This window comes from Marmota monax, unplaced genomic scaffold, assembly GCF_021218885.2.
Source record: "Marmota monax isolate L192 unplaced genomic scaffold, Marmota_monax_Labrador192_F-V1.1 WCK01_AAM20220418_F8-fsc00205, whole genome shotgun sequence".
Lineage (NCBI taxonomy): Eukaryota > Metazoa > Chordata > Mammalia > Rodentia > Sciuridae > Marmota > Marmota monax.
Genome location: NW_026692417.1, coordinates 182,204 through 203,392, shown reverse-complemented (window position 1 = coordinate 203,392; position 21,189 = coordinate 182,204).

Genomic DNA, 21,189 nt, shown 5'->3' with positions numbered 1-21,189 from the left:
TAAGGACTATTTTCCTAAACAGAGGAAGAAAGGGGAGAAGCCCTTGTTAAAAATTTATGAACACATAATTACAGACCCATTTCTATGTGCCCAGGACTTTCTAGACCCATTTCCATGAAGGAGTGAGGGGACCAGGGGTATGGCAGAGCAGGGAAGCCGGGAAGTGCCCAGTGGGGAGGCCTCTCTGAACAGGTGACCAGGGACGAAGACCTGAATGAGGTAAGGGGCCTCTGGGTCCCTGGGGAGGAGTGTGGCAGGCTGAGGGTGCAGCAAAGGCAGAGTCCCTGAGGAGGAAGGAGCCTGAGTGTTGGAGGAACACCTTGCCACAGGTCTCAGGATGGAGGGGTGAGAGGTAGGGTACGGAGGGTGGGCCCAGAGAAGGGTCACCAAAGTAGGAGCCCTACTAAGTCTCACTAAGGAGCTGGGGTTTATTCTGAGAGTAAGGGAGCTTTGAGCAGAGAGCGTGGGGACCCCCAGCTGCTCTCTGGGGAATGGACAAGGGTAGAAGCTGGCGAGGGAGACTGCCGGAGGCTCATTCTGGGGAGCAGCAGAGGCCGGGTCTCAGGGGCCTGCTGTGGATGACACGCTGAGGGCAGAGCCACTGGGTCCACAGCCAGATTCTTAAAGGATGCCAGGGAAGGAGGTTAATCTCTAGGGCCCCTAGTTTGAGGCCTGCGTGGCATTCACACTGCAGGCGGGGGACTGGCCTGAGGTCCTGGCTTATCCAATGACCTTCTAGGAGGACAGTGGTCACCACTAGGGTCCTCCAGGACCTGTTTTGAAAGGAGTCTTGGCAAAATTAAGTTCTGCTTTCCAAGTACCTTCTCTCTCCCAGCACCAATGCCCATGGAAAAAGAGAAAAGACTGGGATGGTGGCTTTGTTCACCCAGGCCCTAAGGTCCTGGAGTCCTCTGTCAGGGACAGGGAACAGGGAGGTGACTTCTGTCTAGAACTTGCATTTTCCAATTTTTCAACAAAGCAACAATGATTGGGTATCACCTCTGCAATCAGAGTGAGGGCAGTGTTTATATATATATTTTTTTTAATTCTGACTCACCCTGAGCTCCACTGGCTTCAAGATAACAAGTGGGGCCTTGTCGCCTGGGGGAGGGGTGGTCAACTTGGCTGATTTTCTATAGGAGTGGGGGGCAGGGGAGAAGGGACATTACTAAAAGCAACTGGAGGGACCTTCAGAGCTTCTGAGGACAATGCCAAGTCCCAGAGCCTCCTGGCCTCTCCTGGCTGAAGCCGGCTGCAAGGTAAACACTGTCAGGCAGAAAAGTGGCCACCAGGAGCTGGGAACATCAGGCATCCCCAGGTCTGGGACCTGAGGGAGGAGATACTTCTCCCAGACAAAAGGCAGCTGATGCCCAATGCTGTGACAGGGGCCTAGCATCTAGGAGGGCACTTCCATTGGTGGACACTCATTTGGAAGGAAACACACCTGCAACAGAGCATTATCAGAGGACAAAGGACGAAGCCTCACAGACTCCCTGGGCACCCCACTTCCATTCTCGGCAGGACCTACCCGATGCCAATCCTGGCCCTCGTCAGGGTGCCCAAGCAGCAGCCCAAGCTACCAGCCCCACCAGCACCAGAGATCAGCCAAGGTGTGTGGCAGGAAGCATCTTCTGCCTTCCCCTGTTCAGTCTGACCCAGACCCTGACCCTGTTCAGTGGAATGCACTGGAGGTTGGGAGGGGGCCTCTGGGGCCTCCACTGGGATTAGGGCTGGCCCCTGGGGGCAGGAGAACAGCCGCCAAAGATAAAGCACAGCTCAGCAACCCCCTTCCATACACACACACACACACACACACACCCCAAACACACACCTTCCCACGAGGAGATCCACCCCTGGGGGTTCAGAAGGCTGGGTTTGTGCTCAGAGAAAGGAAGCAGGGAGCTTCAGGTGAATGCTGAACAATCCATGCCTGCCATGCTATTTTCCACGTCCTTATTTTGGACTTGATCGTTGAGAAATGTATTAAGCATCTTTTATAAGCCCAGCAAGATGAATTGGACGAGACCCCTACACTAGTAGAATGGGAGTGTAGGAACCTCCGTGTCCAGAGATGCCCAGCCTCACCCACACAGCCCTAAGCAGAGCAGTGGGCACTAAGCACCCCTACCTCGGGCCCAGCTCGTATGCACACATACACACGTTCACACACACTGACACACATATGTTCATACACATATGTTCACACACATACCCACACATGCTCACATTTACACCCTGAAACACAGTCCTTGTACACTCTCACACATGTGACACATGTATACACACATGCTCACACACCTGCTAACATACACGCCCTCTCCCTCACTCACACATGTATACACACTCCTTCCCAGAAAGCAGCTCTCACTGGCTTTACATACCCAATAGTTTTGGGGGTTTTATTTTGTTGTTGTTGTTGTTTTGGTTTGGTTTTGTTTTTTGTTTTTGTTTTTTGGTACCAGGGATTGAACTCAGGGGCACTCAACCACTGAGCCACATCCCCAGCCCTAGTTTGTATTTTATTTACAGACAGGGTCTCACTGAGTTGCTTAGCGTCTTGCTTGTTTTGCTGAGGCTGGCTTTGAACTTGCATTTCTCCTGTCTCAGCCTCCCAAGCCACTGGGATTACAGGCGCCTGGCTACATTCCCAGTTTTCTATTTTGCTTCACCCTAGTGTGTTAGCCCAATTCTGTTTATAGGCCAGAGACAGGAGACTCCGCCCCACAGGCCCCAGGCCTGCCGCTGGTTTCCTACTAAGCCCAGACCAGCGAGCAGGCTCTGGATCCAGGCTCCCTGCCCCCAGGGGATGATTGGAGATCAGGGGAGAGAAACAGACAAACACTCCGGGTTTCTGACCAGAGCAGGTGGCAGGCCAGGGTCAGAGAAGGAGCTGGAAGGAGGGCTGCCCCCTGAGCCTGGGTGAGCAGGGGGGACTTGCTGGAGAGGGGACTCTGAGCAGTTCTGGTGAGCTTCAATAAGTGGTGTAGGGAGTGACAGCAGTGAGGTGACAGATGGTGGGACATTTCAGCAACCAAGAGGGATCCTGTAAACACAGGCCAGATGTGCTGCTCCCTCATTATCCTCCTGACTCTGTCCAAGGGTGTGGCCCACATGAGCTTGTTGAAACTGTCCAAGCTCCCCCATGCTGGGGACTGTCATCATTCCCATTTCACTGATGAAGAAACTAAGGGTGACTTGCTTAATTTAGTAAAGGGGCAGAACCGGAATTTGACCCCAGAAGGTCTGGCCCTGCACAGTGAGGCCCAACCACCATGCCAAAGGAGAATAGAGAGGGCAGGGGCTGCAGAGCTGGCCGGAATCAGACAGCAAAGGTCCACACAGACCAGGACACCAGATTTGGAATTTTTTTTTTTTCTTGCAGAAGCCAAGGATTTTTTTTAGCCAGGAGGTGACACATGCAAAGTGTCAGATGAGTCGATGGCCAGGTGTAGGGTGGCCTGAAGCTGGGAACACAAGGGCTGTGGCCCAGCTGGTTGTCCCAATGCCACTTCATTCTCTCTCTGCCCCGCACCCCTCCACACACCCCACCCCTGAAATCCTAGTCTTATCACTTCAGGAACAAAGGACTATGGCCACTGGGCCTTCACAGCTGACTTGCTGCAGCACCAGGCTCATCAGCATTGTTCAAACCACTTCCTGCTCACAGACTGTCAGTAGCTAGCTGTTCCCTACAGCCGTGCTCCATACACCCCCTGGCACAAATGCACCAAGGAGAGGAGCTTGTTTTAAATGCTGGTGCCTGGGGATTCAACCCAGGGCCTTGTACATGCAAAGCAAGCACTCTACCAACTGAGCTATACCCCAGCCCCCCTTTTATTTTTTTAAAGTACAAATTTTTAATAAATTCTCAGGCAATTCTTGGCTCACTAAAGTTTGAGAACCACTGGCTCCCAAGCATGAGGTTCACTGAACCCCTCTGTTCAAACCAGATAGGACATATGAAAAAGACACAAGATCAAATACCAGAGAAAGACCCCGTTAGCATGGTCAAAACTTGGAATGTGAAGCAAAAGACACAGTTCCAGATCCAGTTTTGCTGCTCTCTATCTGGATGACCTTGGGCTCCATGGAAGCCATGTCATATTGTCAAGAACTGTAAGAATCTGAGATTTCACTCTTTTTGCATGCTAACAAGTTGTCCTGGTTTGTTTTTTTTGATGCTATAGATTGAACCCAGATGACTGTGCATACTAGACAATGCTTTATCACTGAGCCATATTCCCAGCCCCCTGCCACAGTTGCTTGTGGCAGAAGACACAAGACCCCTGGGTCAGAGACAAAGAACTCTATTATTCACTGCACAGAAGGCAGCTTAAGCTTCCTGATTGCATTGAGTCTTCTTGTCCTCCAAGTACCAAAACTTGGAGGACAAAACCAGGTAGAAGCTACATATACAATGAGTTTTACATCTCATCTGAGGATCCCTAAGCTTTGGAAAAACCCAACTTTTGTACTGGACCTCAGACAAACCTTTCTGATCTTTGCTCCACAGAGAAATACCATCTTTATTATACAGTTCAGTTAAAGGAGGTCGGGGAGGGAACTGTCTCTTCTCCAGAAGGAAATACTATCTCTATCTTCCAAATCAGTTTGCTACTAAAACATCTTTGAAAAGATAGACCAGAACTGTCAGTGCCTCTGGTTGAAATATATGTGAACTGCAGGAGATCCATGGCAAATTGGCTCTCAACACAAATGGGGATGTCAATACTTATCTCGCATGGAGATTGTAAGCTTTAGATCTGGAAATGTGAGTGAAAGTTCCTGGAAATATGAGGGATCATTACAATGGAGATAAGACCAGGAGGCAAATAACTAGAGTCAAAGTTGGAAAGTGATAAACAGAGAGTCTCTTACAGCACAACTTGTGAGAACAACAAAGAGGAAAATACAACCCTTATCTTGACAAAGGCTAAGATTCTTAAGACATATAAAGAGTTCCCACAAATAGTCCAGTGCGGTGGTGCACACCTATAATCCCAGCAACTCAGGAGGCTGAGGGTGGCAAGTTCAAGGGCAACTTAATGAGATCCCATCTCAAAGAAAAAAAAAATAGAAAGGGTTAGGATTGTAGCTTGGTGGTAGAACACCTCTGTGTTCAATCCTCAGTACTAAAAGAAAAAAGAGTTCCTGTAAACAACTAAGAGACCAACAACCCTGGAGGAACAGGGCAAGAAATGTGAGCATATAGTTCCCCAGAAGTTAAACATGAAATGTTTGATTTCACTCACAGGAAGAGAAATGCAAATTTAGATTACCATGAAACCTTCTTTTTCACACACCAGATTGGTAAAGATGAGAAGGATTGGTAATGGATTGATTAATTGGTAATTTATTAATTTACTAATTAACAAATTAATTGGTATTTGTTGCAAATGTGGAGACCTGTACATATGACCCATTGCCAGTTGTGGTAAAATCAGCATGAATAGTAATTCCCACTAGGAATCAAGTTTTTGAATGTATTTCTTTGAACCAACAGCTTCTCCCACGGGTGTTTACCTTTCAGACATACTTTTGCGGATGTGTAAAATGCGTGATGTACTAGGATGTTCACCGTAGTGTTATTTATAACAGAAAAGACTGGAAATGTCTAAATAACTGTTATATGATACCCACATACAATAGGATACTTATTATGTGGTCATCGAAAAGAATGGGGCAGCTCTAAATGGCACTGATAGGAAAGATGGCAAAGTGTTTTATTAAATAAAATGGCAGAGCAACTTATATAGCCAACTACCATTTTTCTCTTTGCTCCAGGGAAGCACATACATGTCTGTAATTTTAAAGTGTCTTTAGAGTCACCTAAAAGGAATAGCAAAGGATACTTCAGGGGGAGCGGGGAACCTAGATTCAAAGGATGTCCAAAGACTGATGATTTATTTGCTTTATAGTCTGGAATTTTAAAATTCTGTTCTTCCTTATGCATGTAATACCTCTAACATGTGTGTGTGTGCATTCGTGTGTGTGTGTTTGTGTGTGTGTGTGTGTAAAATATACAAATTTTGAATGTTCAGATCTGCCAAGAAGCTGGGGCAGGGCTGGGACCCCAGCCTGGGCTCAGAAGGACCTCACAGCCTCAGCCCCTCTGGATCTGGTGACTGTAGGTGGCTTCCCCGAGTAGTACCCTGTGTGGCCTGAAGCCAGGTCAGGAACATCATTAGTTCCCTCACTCACTCCCGTGCCAGGCCCTGTGTAGGGTGCAGAACAGAGAGAAGAACTAGGCCCAGGGCCAGCCCCCAGCAAGCTTCCCACAGAGCGGGAGACAGAGGGTAGAGAGAGATCTGCACAAACAACTACAAAACTGAGGCTAAGCAGGGTAGCAAGCAATTAAGATTAATAAGTGACCATGCGGCAAGGCAGTGACGAGCTTGGCCCTTGAAATGAGCCACACCTGCGTTTGAGAGCCACTCAGCCCGGCCCAATTATTTAACACCTCTGAGCCTCCGTTCCTTCCCCTATAGCAGGCGGGTGATAATCATAGCAGGCATAGCATGGGCGCGGAGCATAGACTTTGGAACCAGGGTGTTCTGGGTGTGATTCACAGAGGCACCCTTGATTTTTAAAGCCCATGCAAGATCAGGACTTCAACTTGCAGAGCCTAGGTTACCTTATCTCTGAAACAGGGCTAATAAAACCAACCTCAGAGAGTTTGTGGGAAATAAATGAAAAATCACGTATAAAGCACAGTGCCTGGCACACTGTGAAGCTACAGACCCGTTTCCAGACCCAGTTTTGCTGCTTTCTATTCAGATGACCCTCAATAACTGATAGCTGTGGTTGCCAACTTGAGGAGTAAATAGCATGTGCCCATCATCCCTACACAAGACGGCCAGTCAGCAGGCAGAGATTCTTATAAAAGCCCCTGCTGCTGCTCCCCATGTGGCAAGGAGGAGAACAGGGGAAGTCATCCTTCCTAAGAGCTGGAAGGGGGAGGGGAGGGTATTCCTGGCATAAAGAAAGCAATCAGAAATGACCTAGCATCCAAAATATATATATATATATGGCGCTTGGCACGGTGGTGCATGCCTATAATCCCAGCAGCTCTGGAGGCTGGGGCAGGACGATCACGAGTTCACGGCCAGCCTCAGCAATTTATCGAGGCCCTAAACAACTTAACAAGACCCTGTCTCAAAACATTTTTAAAATGGGCCAGGGATGTGGCCCAGTGTTTAAGCACCATGGGTTCAATCCCTGGTGTCCCCCCGCCCGCAAAAAGAAAAAGAAGAAAAAAAAAGAAAGAAAGAAAACATGGGGAGTTTAGGAGCTCAGGGTGTCTGGGACGTAAAACTGAGGTGAGTCAGAGGCCTTGAGGTTGGGGAAGACCAAGGAGGAAAGTACTGCTGACTCTGAGACTGTCAGCACTGGGGCCCTAGGGTAGGGGGACATGGCAATTGAAGGACACATCCTGAGGGGACCTGACTAGTACCTGGAGAAGGAGGGATAGAGGTAAGAGGAAGGAACACTGAACGGTGACACTGAGCAGCCAGCAGGCCAGCCCCAGCCCCACCACCCTCAGGGCCAACATTTGCTGGCCAAGCTGGAAACCAGTTGTGCTAGAAATGGAGCAACCTCCTGGCCGTGTGGAGGTAGGCTTTCCAGCCCTGTTCCCCCAAACCACACCTTCCTGCAGCCACACTCAGGACCTGCCATGTCCCTGTACCCCTTCCTCTACTTGGGCTGTCCCCTCCACCTGCCGTGCCACAAAGCTGCCTCATGTCCAGTACCACCTACACAATAAAGATCTGCCAGAGATAAGCGGGTCCTACTCCCTGAAATCTGTGAATATGTCATAAAGGGACTTTGCAGATGGGATTAAATTAAAGGTCCCGAGACAGGAAGTCGATTATCCCAGGTTACCCAGTGGAGTCCAGTGCAATCCCAGAGTCCTTACAAGAGGAAGGCAAGACAGTCAAGGTTGGAGGGAAGAGATGTGGCCATGGAAACGGAGATTGGGTGGTGCACTTTGAAGTAGAAAGGGGGTCAAGGAATGCAAGAAGGTGGAAAAAGCAAGGAAGTGGATTCTCCCCTCAGAGCCTCCCAAAGGAACATATTTCTGTGGACCCCTTGATTTTAGCCCTAAGACCCATTTTGGATTTCTAGCCTCCTGAATTTTACAATAGTGTGTACTGTTTCAGGCCACTGAGTTTGTGGTGCCTTGTTACAGCAGCAACAGGAAACTAATACACAACCTCTTCCCTAAGGCCTCTTCATCTCTAGCCCCCTTCCCCACTCAATGGGCTTCCTCCTCTGAGCCCCTCTTGTGCAATACCTGAACCATTCCTGGGTGCTGTCCCTTCCCAGTGCCCACCCCTGTCCACACTTTCAGAAATAGTGCCTTCTCCACGGCCCAGATACCCCTGTGTGCCCTGACGGGCCAAGGGGTGGCTAAAAGTCTGTGTGGAAGAACAGCTGCAATGCGCCTGGTGCTCATGCGGACACTGCCTGGTCTGTGTGTGTTAGGAGGTGACCCCATGGGGGCTGGCTGGGAGCTTTCTCCTCCACCTCCAGCAGACAAGCAGAAAGAAAGGGCTTGGCACTGGGGTGGGGAGGAACAGGAGAGGAAAGCAGCCAGACCTCGCCCCAGCCCCCACGGGGACTCCACTCCCCACATTGAGAGTTCCCAGCACACTTCTTCTATGTCCACCCCCCAACTCCTAGTTGCACAGAGCACAGCAGGGCCTAGCAGGTGGGTGGGGCTGGCAGGGTGCCACACCCTTTCACAACTGCCTCCCTGCCTGGTATGTACGCCTGTGCCTGGTGCTGCCAGGCCAGTGGCCTCCCCACTCCTTCCCCATCCCACCAGGCTGAGCTGGTGAGTGAGTGATTCATCCCACATCGATCCTACCCGGCCCCGTCCCTGACCTCACCAGACCCTGGACCCTCTCAACTCCATCTCAGCACAGCAGAGACTCCCTGTATCCTGAGTATTGCCGGCCCCCATGCTTTGCATTCCAGGGTCTGATGTCCCAGCCACCATCTCCAGGGAGCAGCTGTGCAGAGGACACATTGACAACATGGCAACCCCAGATCCGACCTCCTGTACCCTGTCTCTTTATATCCATTAAATCCATCCTTACTGCAACCTTCCAAGGGAGATGATTGCCACCACCTGTTTACCAAAGAGGAAACTGAGGCTCAGAGAGGTTAAGTGACATGCCTAAGGCCACATGGCTCTGACTCCAGAGCCTCCTGCCTTCCCCTACAGCACACCTGTGCCTCCTCCCTGAGCCAAACTAAGGGAAGCTGCAAGTTATGCAGGGGAAAGAGCTGGATTAAAAGTCCAGCTGACTGATCTTGGAAAAACCCCACAGCTTCTCTGAAACAGAGAGGTCAGAGGCCCAGCATCTGAGCCTGGGAGAGAAGCAGTGGTATCCACTTTGGAGCTAGCCCTGTCTAGCCAGGGCAGGCTGCTGGCCACAAGCAGGATCTTTTTAAGCGCCCCCAGGCCACTGCCCTACCCAACCTGCAAGGCTTACACCAAACTAGGCTTTGTAAATGCTTCCTCTTCCCTCTGAGCCTCTGAAATTGGGTGAGGCGAACAGAGCAGGATCATTGTCCCTGATTCGAACTGAGAAACAGCTGCAGAGAGGCTGAGAGTCTTGCCCAAGGCCAGCGGCTGATAATAAACAGGGCCCTTTGTGCCCTGCCTTGGCGCCCTCCCTAAGCCTGGGCAGGGCTAGACCGGGCCAAAGAACTCAGCTCCACAGCGCCCCCTGGAGGCCACATTGCGACTCGCCACTCGGCCACTGGCGGACTCATTCCTCCTAGCGGATTCCATTCTACACCCTGGGCCTAGCCCAATGCTGAATGGAGAGGAACTGTCTGTCTGAGTGAGACTGGGCACAAAGCAGACCCTACACTCCAGACTGCTCCCTGGCCACCCGACAGCGGCAAAGGGGCATTGAGCTAAGAGTGGTACAAGAGGAAGAGCCCCCGGGAAGGCTAGTTGTCCTAAGATCTGGATTCTCCATGTGTAATCTGAGCATATGTCTTCCCCTCTCCGGTCCACAAGGGCGTAGAGGAAGTGATCTCTTTGAGAGAAAAGAGCTCCCCTCCCAGCTGTGAAATTGTAGTTTATCTGACACTTAAATTTTTGACCTGCAAAATGGCCACAAGGGGTCGCTGCAGCCACAGCTGTGCAGAAACCAGTGAGAACTGTTACCCCGCCACCGGGTCAGCCCAGCCTCCTGTCTATGAGTGCCAGGCTACTAGAATTTCAAATGTTTAAACACCTCCCGGAATATAACTGTCCCATCACCTCGTGGTCCTACTAAGGGTGGAATTGGATGGGACCCTGGGGAGACAGCTGTGGACACCCAGGCAAAATAGAAGCATATACCCAGTAAGATCTGGAAACATCCTTAAGACCCCCACATGGGCTAGGATGGGGTGTCTGGAAGATATCCCACCAGCCTTGAAATTTGGCACAAGGTGCTCAGATCCAGACTCTGTCCATCCTCCAACTGTCTATACGCCCTTAGGTCCCAAACCTCTCTGAACCTGTCTTCTCCAGAACCAACTAATGGGAGAAGGCATTCTGGAGTAAAGTTCTGGTCTGGGGGACCTCTTCCAAGCCCTCCCCTCTGCCAGCAACACCTTTCACACATAGGAAATATGCACGTGGGCAGGAGGGTCACAGCACCTCGGAGTAACCTCCAAGATCATTCCAGAAATTTGACATCAGAAGGCTCCACAGCCTGAACCCAGGAACCCTCATGGGTCCACCTCCCCCACATGGCTTTTAAAAGCTCTTATCTCCAGGCCTTTGCTTATACATCCCACCACCCATTCCCCCTCCACCAGCACTTTCCTTTTTCCCTACCCCTTGTGCTTCTTTTAAGCTTTTCTCTCCCTGGCCTTCCTGCAAGTCCAGACTGTGGCCCCTGCTTGAGCTCCCTAGCCTGTGGGAGCCCTGAGCTCACTGGAAGTGTTTTTGTTCACCTATGTGTCCCCAGGTAGGTGATTCAGCCCGTGGAGACAGGCACCATGGAATCAGTATTTGTCAACTGCATACGTGACCTGGGAACAGGGTAAGGGCCCTGTGTGGGTCACACTGTGAGTCAGAGTATGGGTTCTATGGTGGGTGAGTGTGGGCTACTGGTGAGAGCAGCTTTGAAGACAGCCCCTCTCCTCTTCCTTCTCCCTAGCTCCACAAGACTGAATCCATCTCATTTTATAGGCTGTGAATATTCCCTGTTCCTTTCCCTAAAGACTTCCCGGGATTACCAAATTTTTCCTCTGAAAATTCGCAGGTATCTCAAGTGCAAACCAAGAATAGAAAGGAAGAGAAGAGAGCCACAGGAAGAGCAAAGAGGAATTTGTTTTGTTTGCATGTGGACCTACAAGAAAACCAGAGTGGCTCTCCCCTGTGGCAGAGGGCAGCCATGACATCAGAGAGAGATTTGAGTGACCCACGAGGAGGAGAGAACTTGGGAAATAAAGTTTTGATGTTGTTGTTTAAGACTGATGAGTTTTAGAAATCAGGAGGGCCACAGGGTCCTCAGCCCTGTCCCTGTTCCTTTATCAGTTACACTTACACAGTGCATTCAACAGGCACTGACCTCTGCCTCTCCACAGAGAAGTGACTCATTGAGAAGTTCTTTCAGCTTGATCCTGCTACCCACACCACTGTCACCTGAGAATAGAGGTTGGGTTAGTTCTTCTCAGTTAAGGGGACAAGGCTTTTCTAAACTTGGAGGTGCCTAGCCAGGTCAGGTATTGCAAAAACACCTGCTTTGAAGCTACACCAGTCTCAGTTATAAGCTAAACCACTTATAAACTGTGTGACCTCAGACAAATTATTGAACCTAAGACTCGGGGTCCTGAGACAGTAAGATCTTCCTCCAATTGTTATTGCAAATGAAGTTATATATTCAATGTGACTGGGCTATAGCAGAAGCTCAACCAATAGGAGTCATTATGTCCTGCATCTTGATGATTAGCAATACAGTCCTTGCTGCACACGTTGGTAAGGAGAATGCACCCACCTCAGAAGCACAATGTGCCCGATTGTGAAGACATCAGAGAAAATGGGGTGATGAATGGACACAGGCATTTGTTGGGACAATGACAAGGCTCTGGCCTAATCAGTTACTGCAGGGAGAAGAGATGCTGGGATCTGGGAGGTGGGGATAGAGAGTGGAACTCTCCCCACCATTCCCAGGCTCAGCTTCTGCAGTCACAACTAGGAGCACAACTGTGTCCCCTTGTCTTATTTTGCTCTCAGGAACTCTAAGAGCACATGTGTCCATCTTCAGTCGGGACCCTCACTGTCCTAGAAGTTCCCCGCCCAGCTGGGGAAGGTGGATCCGTGGAAGGGCAACCTGACCACCCTGGCAGCATCCATTAAAGATCTCCACATTTTCCACCCTGGATTCCACAGCACATCTCATGATCAAATCAGTCTGGGAATTGCTGGATACCATCAACTCCTCTTGGAAACTCACAATACACTTTAAGAAAACAAAGGCTTTTTAAAGTCCTGTAAATAAAAAAGCACGTTGGCTTGTTTACTTCCATGGTTCTCATTGGATTTGATGTCAAGAGTTTTGTTTGTTTACGGTTATTTTCTATTTATTAACACCCCAGAGAACATGCACTGGAAAATCCAGAGGCCCCAAAAATTCTGCAAGGGGCTTCAGCTAAGACTCTTATGAAAGGGGCCCTTTGAGCTAACTCCCTCTCGCCTGCTTTTTTGTACCTTGAACATGAGTGTTCGCTAAGGATTTTGATTTTTCTTTATTTTCTTTGTATTTACCCAAGGTTTCCATTAGGAGTGACAAAAGTCCCTTTGGAAAATTCCTCTGTGTGTTAGTCATGCTGAGGGGAATGGAGAGAAGGAATTTGATTTTATTCATGTTTGGGCCTGAGAGAAGGGAGAACATCATGGCCCTGGGGCTAAGAGCGCTGACAATAGTACAGATGGCGGAGACCCCATAAACAGAAAATTCTGAGAGTCTATGCATCATGGATTTTCCATGACTGAGAAAGTCAGTGGAGACCACCCATCCAGTGCCCTCATTCCTTCATTACTCTGCCATTTTGTTCCACCCACACTGAGGATCTCCAATGAGGAAACTGAGGCCCAGAGACAAGAAATAACTGGGATGAGGACTCTCAGCTCATGTGTGACCACTTGCTTCCCAAGAAGAGAATTTCCAGAGCTTTCCTGCTCATAGGAGGTGTTCACCTCTGCACTCAGTAGGTGCCCTGTGATTTTTAGACAGCGTGCCATGGAGAGGTTGGATTTGGGTTACAAATCACACCAGACTCACCATTAGCTGAGTTGCATCAGGGTTCCAGGCCCGATTCCCATCTGCACAGTTGGTGACTGGGGGAAATAAAGTTGGTGATATCTGTACAGACTCACCACTGTCCTGGACAGAAGAGGCCTGGCTGCAGTGGTGAGGAGACTGGGGAGGGGGCAAGGAAGGTAATGATGATGATAAGGGGGGCAGGGAGCTTGGTTGTCATCCAAAGAGAATGTTCTCTGGGAAGAATGGAGGCACTTTGGGTTGGGCAAAGGGAAGGGTTGCAAGGGGTGATGGGGGTAGGCAAGATGGTGGAATGAGATGGACATCATTACCCTAGGTACATGTATGATTGCACAAATGGTGCATCTCTACACCATGTACAACCAGAGAATTGAAATTTTATGCTCCATTTGTGTGCAATGAATTGAAATGCATTCTGCTGTCGTGTACAACTAAGTAGAACAAATAAAAATAATAATCATTAAAAGAGAGAGAGAGAGCAGGAAGGGGACCCAGCTCAGGCATGGGGTACTCATGGCAATGGGGTGTGAAGGGTGTACCCAGAGCTGTTGAAGCAGTGGCATGACCCTGCCCTGGTGGCTCCTCAGAGAAAGTGGGGTGCTGGGAATTTAATATATGATGCCCCAAACTCCAGTGTGGCTTCTGTGTGTCAGGACAGAGACCCCTTGCCTCCTCTCTGGAGGCATCTTCCTCTAGGGGAGGATCCAGAGCAAAGATGGAGTTACACAAACTGTGGGAGCTCTTGCCCAGTAGGGCCCCGCTCCCCGACCCCAGGGCTACACAGAGTGTAGGAAGGACTCAGGCTTGGCTGCAGCCCTCGGGTACCATTGAAGCTCCTCAGCATGGCTGCCTAACCAAGTGCTCCATGACTTTCCCTCCCCTGTCCCCCCACCTTGCCCTTGCCAGCCCCTCTTTCTCGGTATGATAGCACCAGGAAACGAGTTCCAGTTCCTCTGTTGTGTTTCCTCATTGTCACCTCTAGGCCTCAGGGATGTGGAGCCTCCTGCCCAGACCTCTAACCTCACCCAACACCCACAAGCACACCAGCCCCACCAAATATCACCTGGGTCAATCCACCCATCCTTCAGGTGGAATGTCACCTGACCTCCAAGGCTGGGTTAGGCCTTCTTGCTCTGTGCTCCAAGTCTCTGGACTTCCCCAGAAAGGAATTCCGCACACGGTACTGCAGTTGCTGTTACTCATTGGTGTCCCCCATAAGACTCTATGGGAGCAGAGCCTGAGTCTCTCTGCCAGGGTCATAGTCATGGCCTGGCACGGAGCAGGCCCTGCAGAAGCATATGTTCAGTGAAAGACCAACAACTTGATAAAAGTAGAAGGAGGCTCCACTTGAGGCTTCTGATGAGCAGGGAGGAGAAACCGACCTGCCTCCCACCCCACCCCACCTTGGGACTTCAAATTTGACTCTCTCTCATGGGTTTGGGGATTTCTTGCTTCACTTCCCTGAGGTCTCCCTGTCTTGACAAAAGTGCCTCTGATGACATCCACTGCGCCTCAGTCGCGCTGGGTGGAACAGAGGAAAGGGTTCGTATTTGGCTAGGTTTGGCCAGAGTTCAGGGGAGACTGGCATGTCCCTGAGACTGAGGTGCTACTGGGTTTATTTCCTTGAACTCTCCTTGGGAAAAGAGCATCAGAGCCTGAGGCCAAGAGAGCAGCAGCCTCAACAAGGGCAGAGACTCTGGAGATCAAAGCCCTCAAGTTTTACGAGTGACAGAATACTACGATGTTGGAGCCAAGAGGATTTTCAGGGACCCTCCAGCTGTCGCTCCCATTCCTCCGCTATTTGCCCATTCACCCACTCTTCCCCTCCGAAATGCAGATCCAGGGTCTTCTAGGGACGGGGGAAACGGAGGTCTCAGGAAATGATCCGTCTGTGCAAGGTCACCAGCCTTATTCTCAGCACTCTGTACAGTCATTCCTTCCCACATAAGGTAATGTTGGCAAGCTTCTATTTCTAGGAGTTGCCTGCTTCCGTGTTCACTGGAGACTCAATAATTGCTTGAGACCACAAAGGGCAGGGAGAAGAGCATCAGCTCTGGAAATAGGCCAAATGCAACTGAGAATGGGCTTGATCTCTTATAAGCTACATGACCTTGGACAAGTTACTTAACCTCTCAGAGCTACAGTTTCCTCATCTGTAAAATGAGCATAATAATCCCAGGTTTAGTGGGTCAGGCTTCCTAGATTCAAATCCTGGCTCCTCTGCTTAAGGGCTACGTGATCTTTTTGGCAAGTCAAAAAGACACTTTAACAAGTTTCCTCATGTACACAATGAAAATATGAACAGCACCATGAAGTTACTGTAAAGACTAAATAAAGGAATATATGTAATTAGCACAGCACCTAGCACATAGTAAGTGCTCAATGAATGTAAAGGTTTGTTAATTCTTGTGCCTTTCTCTTGTAGACTGTTGTTCTTAGTCACTCGGCTCCTCTGAAAAAGAATCTCCATCTGGTATCTGTGCCTTCCTCATAAAGAAGCCATCAATGAACCTTCTAGAAGGAGCACAGGTGCATGGCAGGCTCCCCCAGCCAAACACATCACATAAGCCTGCAAGCTGGGAGCTAACGTTCTGAAGAAGTAGGCGCCCCACCACAGAGACATCCAGCTTCTAGAAGCAGCCATGCTGGAAGTGATAGCATCAAGAGGGACTTGTTCCTGCAGACGGCACCGAGGGTGGGCCTCCCGCCATGCTGTGCAGCCTTCAAGTCTTGTTCTCCGGGAGAGGGTCCAAAGAACCTAAGACTTGCCTAACAATTTTAGTAAACCGGCTTCAGAGCCTGGGTGCTAATCTTTCTTTGCAAGTAAAACTCCAAATGGTTAAAGGATTTGGCAGCAGGAGTGATTGCTGATGAGACCTCGAAGGCATCTCTTCTTGAGTGTCTAACAGAGGTAAGTTCATCACATCCAAAGCTGATGAATTTACATCTATTAGACACACAACCACCTCCACTCCCAGCCTTCCAATATCAGTGATGACATCTCTTCTCCTCCAGTTGCTCAGACAAGACTCAGAGACCTCCTTGACCCTCTCTGTCTTCTACAATGTGCAGTCCTCCAAGAAGTCTTGACGGCTCTTCCTTCAGATTATGGCCAGAATCCAACCACCTCTGATCCTCGCCACTCTGAACACCCAGGTCTCACCCTGGACTTTCTCCCTCTGATTACAATCGGGGCTTCTACATGTAGCCCCTTGGCCTCTTCTCAAACAGTGTGTCACTCCTCTGCTCCAAAACCCATTTGTTGGTCATGGTCATCAACGCCAGACGCTGTAACAACCTCAAAATCCCACTGGCTTCACATCACAAACATGTGTGCCTTGGTCACAAATGTCAATGGCTTATGTTCCTGGTTGGACGGCTCTCCAGAAAGTCCTCTTCCAAGCAGTGAGTGAGCTCAAACCTCCAGGCTCCTTGTATCTTCAAGTATCCGCCATCTTGGAGCCATCTGCCTCTAGCTGTGCTTCGTGGTTCCCCGAGTGTAAAGCCAGGCTCCTCAGAGTGCCCTGTGTAATCTAGCCCACCCCTTTCCTCCCTGGCCTCATCTTCCAGCACTGAGTTTTTCTCTCACTGTGCTCTGGCAACATTGGCCTCACTCTTTACTCTTCTTTGAACATGCCAAATGGTTCTCACCTTACACACCTCCCTGGGTCTGGAGTGATGGACCACACACCTGCTTAACTGCCTCCCTTACTCGGTCAAGTCAATGCTTATGTGACTTAGTGATACTGACCTTGGCCAACCCATTGAGTCAAAATCAAATTTGACTCTCTCTCATGGGTTTGGGGATTTCTTGCTTCACCCCCATCCCACCACAGCACTCAAGTCCCCTTACTACTCCCAACACATATCACATATCACCTTCAAAGACATTATTTATTTATTTACTACATTTATTGTTTTTTTTTCCCCCTCCTCTTACCTACAGTGTAAGTTCTATACAGGCAATATCTTTTCCTCTTCTGTTCACCTAGAAGAGTATCTGACAATTAAGGTACTTAATAAATAATTATCCAATAAAGTTTGTTGAATGACTGATATGAGAATCAGATTGGTTATCTGGCCTGATGGAAGGCAAAATATGGGATGGGGGTGCCTAACTAGAAGAATAAATAGACCCAACTCTTCATCAAGTCAGCTTAGGAACCAAAGTCCTCAAAATATGGGATAAGAATTCCAAAGGGCAAGAAGTAAAATCAAGAATTAATAAATAGGATGGTATTAAACTAAAAAGCTTCTTCATAGCAAAGGAAATAATCAAGAATGTGAAGAGAGAGCCTACAGAATGGGAGAAAATCTTTACCACCTGCATCTCAGAGCATTAATCTCCAGGATATATAAAGAACTCAAAAAAAAAAAAAAACCTAACACAGAAAAATCAAGTAACTCAATTAATAAATGGGCAAGGGAACTGAACAGACACTTCACAGAAGAAATACAAATGGTCAACAAATATATGAAAACATGTTCAACATCTCTAGCAATTAAAGAAATGCAAATTAAAACTACACTGAGGGGCTGGGGCTGTAGCTCAGTGGTAAAGTGCTTGCCTCACATGTGTGAGGCACTGGGTTTAATCCTCAGCACCACATAAAAATAAATAAAGATACTGTGTGTTCATCTACAATTAAAAAAAAAACTACACTGAGATTTCATCTCACTCCAGTAAGAATGGCAATTATCAAGAATACAAATAACAATAAATGTGGGCAAGGATGTGGGGATAAAGGTACACTCATATGTTTCTGGTGGGACTGCAAATTGGTGTAACCACTCTGGAAAGCAGTGTAGAGATTGCTCAGAAAACTTGGAATTGAGGAGTTATCTCACTCCTTGGCATATACCCAAAGGACTTAAAATGAGAATACTATAGTGATGCGGCCACGTCAAATGTTTATAACAGCTCAATTCACAACAGCTAAGCTGTGGAACCAACCTAGGTGCCCTTCAACAGATGAATGGACAAAGAAAAAGTGGTACATATACAGAAAGGAATATTACTAAGCCATAAAAAGAATAAAATTATGGCATTTGCCAGTAAATGGATGGAACTGGAGACTATGCTAAGTGAAAGAAGCCAATCCCAAAAAACGGAAAGACTAAATGTTCTTTCTGATATGCAGATGCTAACACACAATAAGGGAGGGGGAGAATAGAAGTTCATTGGATTAGACAAAGGGGAAAGAGGGGAAGGTAGGGGGGATGGGAATAGGAAAGATAGTAAAATGAACTGGACATAACTTTCCTAAGTTTATGTATGAACACATGACCAGTTTAACTCCACATCATGTAGAACCACAAGAATGGAAAGTTATACTCCATGTATGTATAATATGTCAAAATACATTCTACTGTCATGTATAGCTAAAAAGAACAAATAATTTTTTTAAATGGGAGGGGTTTTTTGGCGGGGAGAAGTATTAGGAATTGAACCCAGAGCCTCACACATGGTAGGCAAGCACTCTCCCACTGATTCATATACCTAACCCTTTTGCTTTTTTATTTTATTTTGAGGCAATGTCTTGCTAAGTTACTCAGACTGGACTTGAACTTGTGATACTCCTCCCTCAGCCTCCCAAGTAGCTGGGATTATGAACATGTTCCACTACTGCCTGGATTGAATGCCTTATAATAAACACACACACACACACACACACACACACACATTTATTTATTTATTTATTTATTTATTTATTTATTCAAAGGATTCTAGAAACCCATGGTATACTAATAAAATAGGAGTTGGCTAGTTTCTTCTAACTATTGGAGACCTTGGAGAAAGACTAATATGCTTTGAAGTCTAATATTTGACTCTGTGGGCAGTCAGAAGACCAGGGATTTTCGACAATTAGACAAGAAGATCTATTTCTTGCAGTTGCAAAGCTGAAGCAGCTTATACACTCAGAATTCAATTCTCTGAGTTACAACATCAATTGAAACCCCAATCTTGCCAAGCGTCTCATATAAAATTTAGGTCATCAATCAGGAAAGAGGGGCCCCCACAGAATTGGAACAAGAATATATTAGAGAGTTTAATTCAGCTACAAATTATCTCCATGTGCTCCTCTACCTCCTCTACCTCCCTTTATTGCCTCCAAATGATAAATAAGCTAGATACTATATACCTGGGATAGTGGTCAATTACAAAGCCAAAGCTTGGAGAAAAAGGCTTCCACACCAGAGAAAATTCAAGATGTTGCTAATCTATATCAGTGGAAATGTGAAGCCGGGAATTAATGCGAATTTTTTACCCAGCTAAAATAACCAAGATGGAGGCCTTCAGCAGACACTGGAAGTTCAACTGCTGGCTTGTTATCTAGGAGTAGATCTCAATGTTGACTCTGTTGGGTAACAGAAATTGAACTCAATGGTGTGCTATTCAAAATAAAGCTGTTTCCAGAAAATGCTTGTTGTAATAAAGAGGAAGGAATCTGACCACTTAGGAGGACCAGCATGTTAGAGTGGAATTGTCACGTGGAATCCATTCTCTCATCCCCCGACTGTGAGTCCAGAGGACACAGTCTATATTCTGGCTATTTAGAAATACACAAACAAGGGGAAATGGAGCATCTTTCAAAAGCTGAGGTGGAGCACTAGAGAAAGGGTCACAAACTCACTGCTGAAGCATCTTGCTGGAGCTGCCTTAGACCCAGAGACACCATTCTCCTCCCACTTCCATAAACCTCAGGATCTTACATCTTCTGGGCTCCTGTGCCCTTAGTGCCTTAAGTGTTCCCTCCCAATACCCGCCCCCAAAGATCTGAGCTACCCTGTGGCAAGTTGTTGTTTCCCAAAGACGGCCACATCAACGTGTTCCATTGCACATGCTGTTCTTCCACATGACATTGACATGCCTTCATCTGTATATGTCTATGTATATTTTCTCCTCAAGATAATGTCTGTATGTGAGGGAAATGGGGTCTGTATTGGTTTTCTATTTTTGCCTAACAGATCACTGTGAACTTAGCAATTTTAAACAGTTCTTCTACTATTATCTGACATGTCAGCCGGTGTGACTGGGTTCTCTACGCCGAGTATCAAAAAGCTTAAGTCAAGGTAAGGTCCCATCTGGAGACTCTGAGGGACAATCTGTTCCAAACGCTAGTTCTTGAACAACTTTGGTTCCTTGTAGCTGCAGAACTGTGGTGGCCTTTTTATTGTGGTCAGCAAGAGACCATCCCCATTGCTTGCTACACGGCCCCCTGCCTCTTCGACCAGCATTGAAATTTCATGCTTCAAAATTCTGACTTCTTCTATGATCATCCTGAGAAAATTCCCTGCTGTTAAAGGGCCCCTATGTTAAGTCAGGCCCACAGATAGTTTCTTTCTTAAGGTCAACACATTTGAGATCTTAATTACCAAAATACCTTCACAGTACCAAATAGGTTAGTGTTTAACAACTATAAGGAAGTGTGTATATACCTGAGCCAGGAGTTTTGGGGGATTATCTGAGAATTCACCTACCATAAGGTTTATGTTCCCTGGCCCTGAATCTAGTCAGGCCTGCGACTACACCAAAAGTAACATGGGTGGCTTCCAAGTTCAGGTGATAAAGCAAAACAGCTTCTTCTTCACTCTTTCCCATTTAGGACATATGTCTTGGGACCACAGATCCATCATGGAAGGAGTTCAGCTACTGTGAAGCTGCCCTCCTGGAGGGATTGCATTGAGAGACTCTGCAGAGAGTGAGAATGAGGCCTGAGGAGCCCCACGGGGGACCTGAGAATAAGCAGGTGCACCAACTCTGCTCACAGACTCTTGACTCTGGTCCCAGCCTGTGAGCCACAGGGACACCAAGGGGAGCCGAAACCAGCTGTCTCTGCCAAGACCTGTCAAGATTGTAGATACTTATGCAAAATTTTGTCCCTCT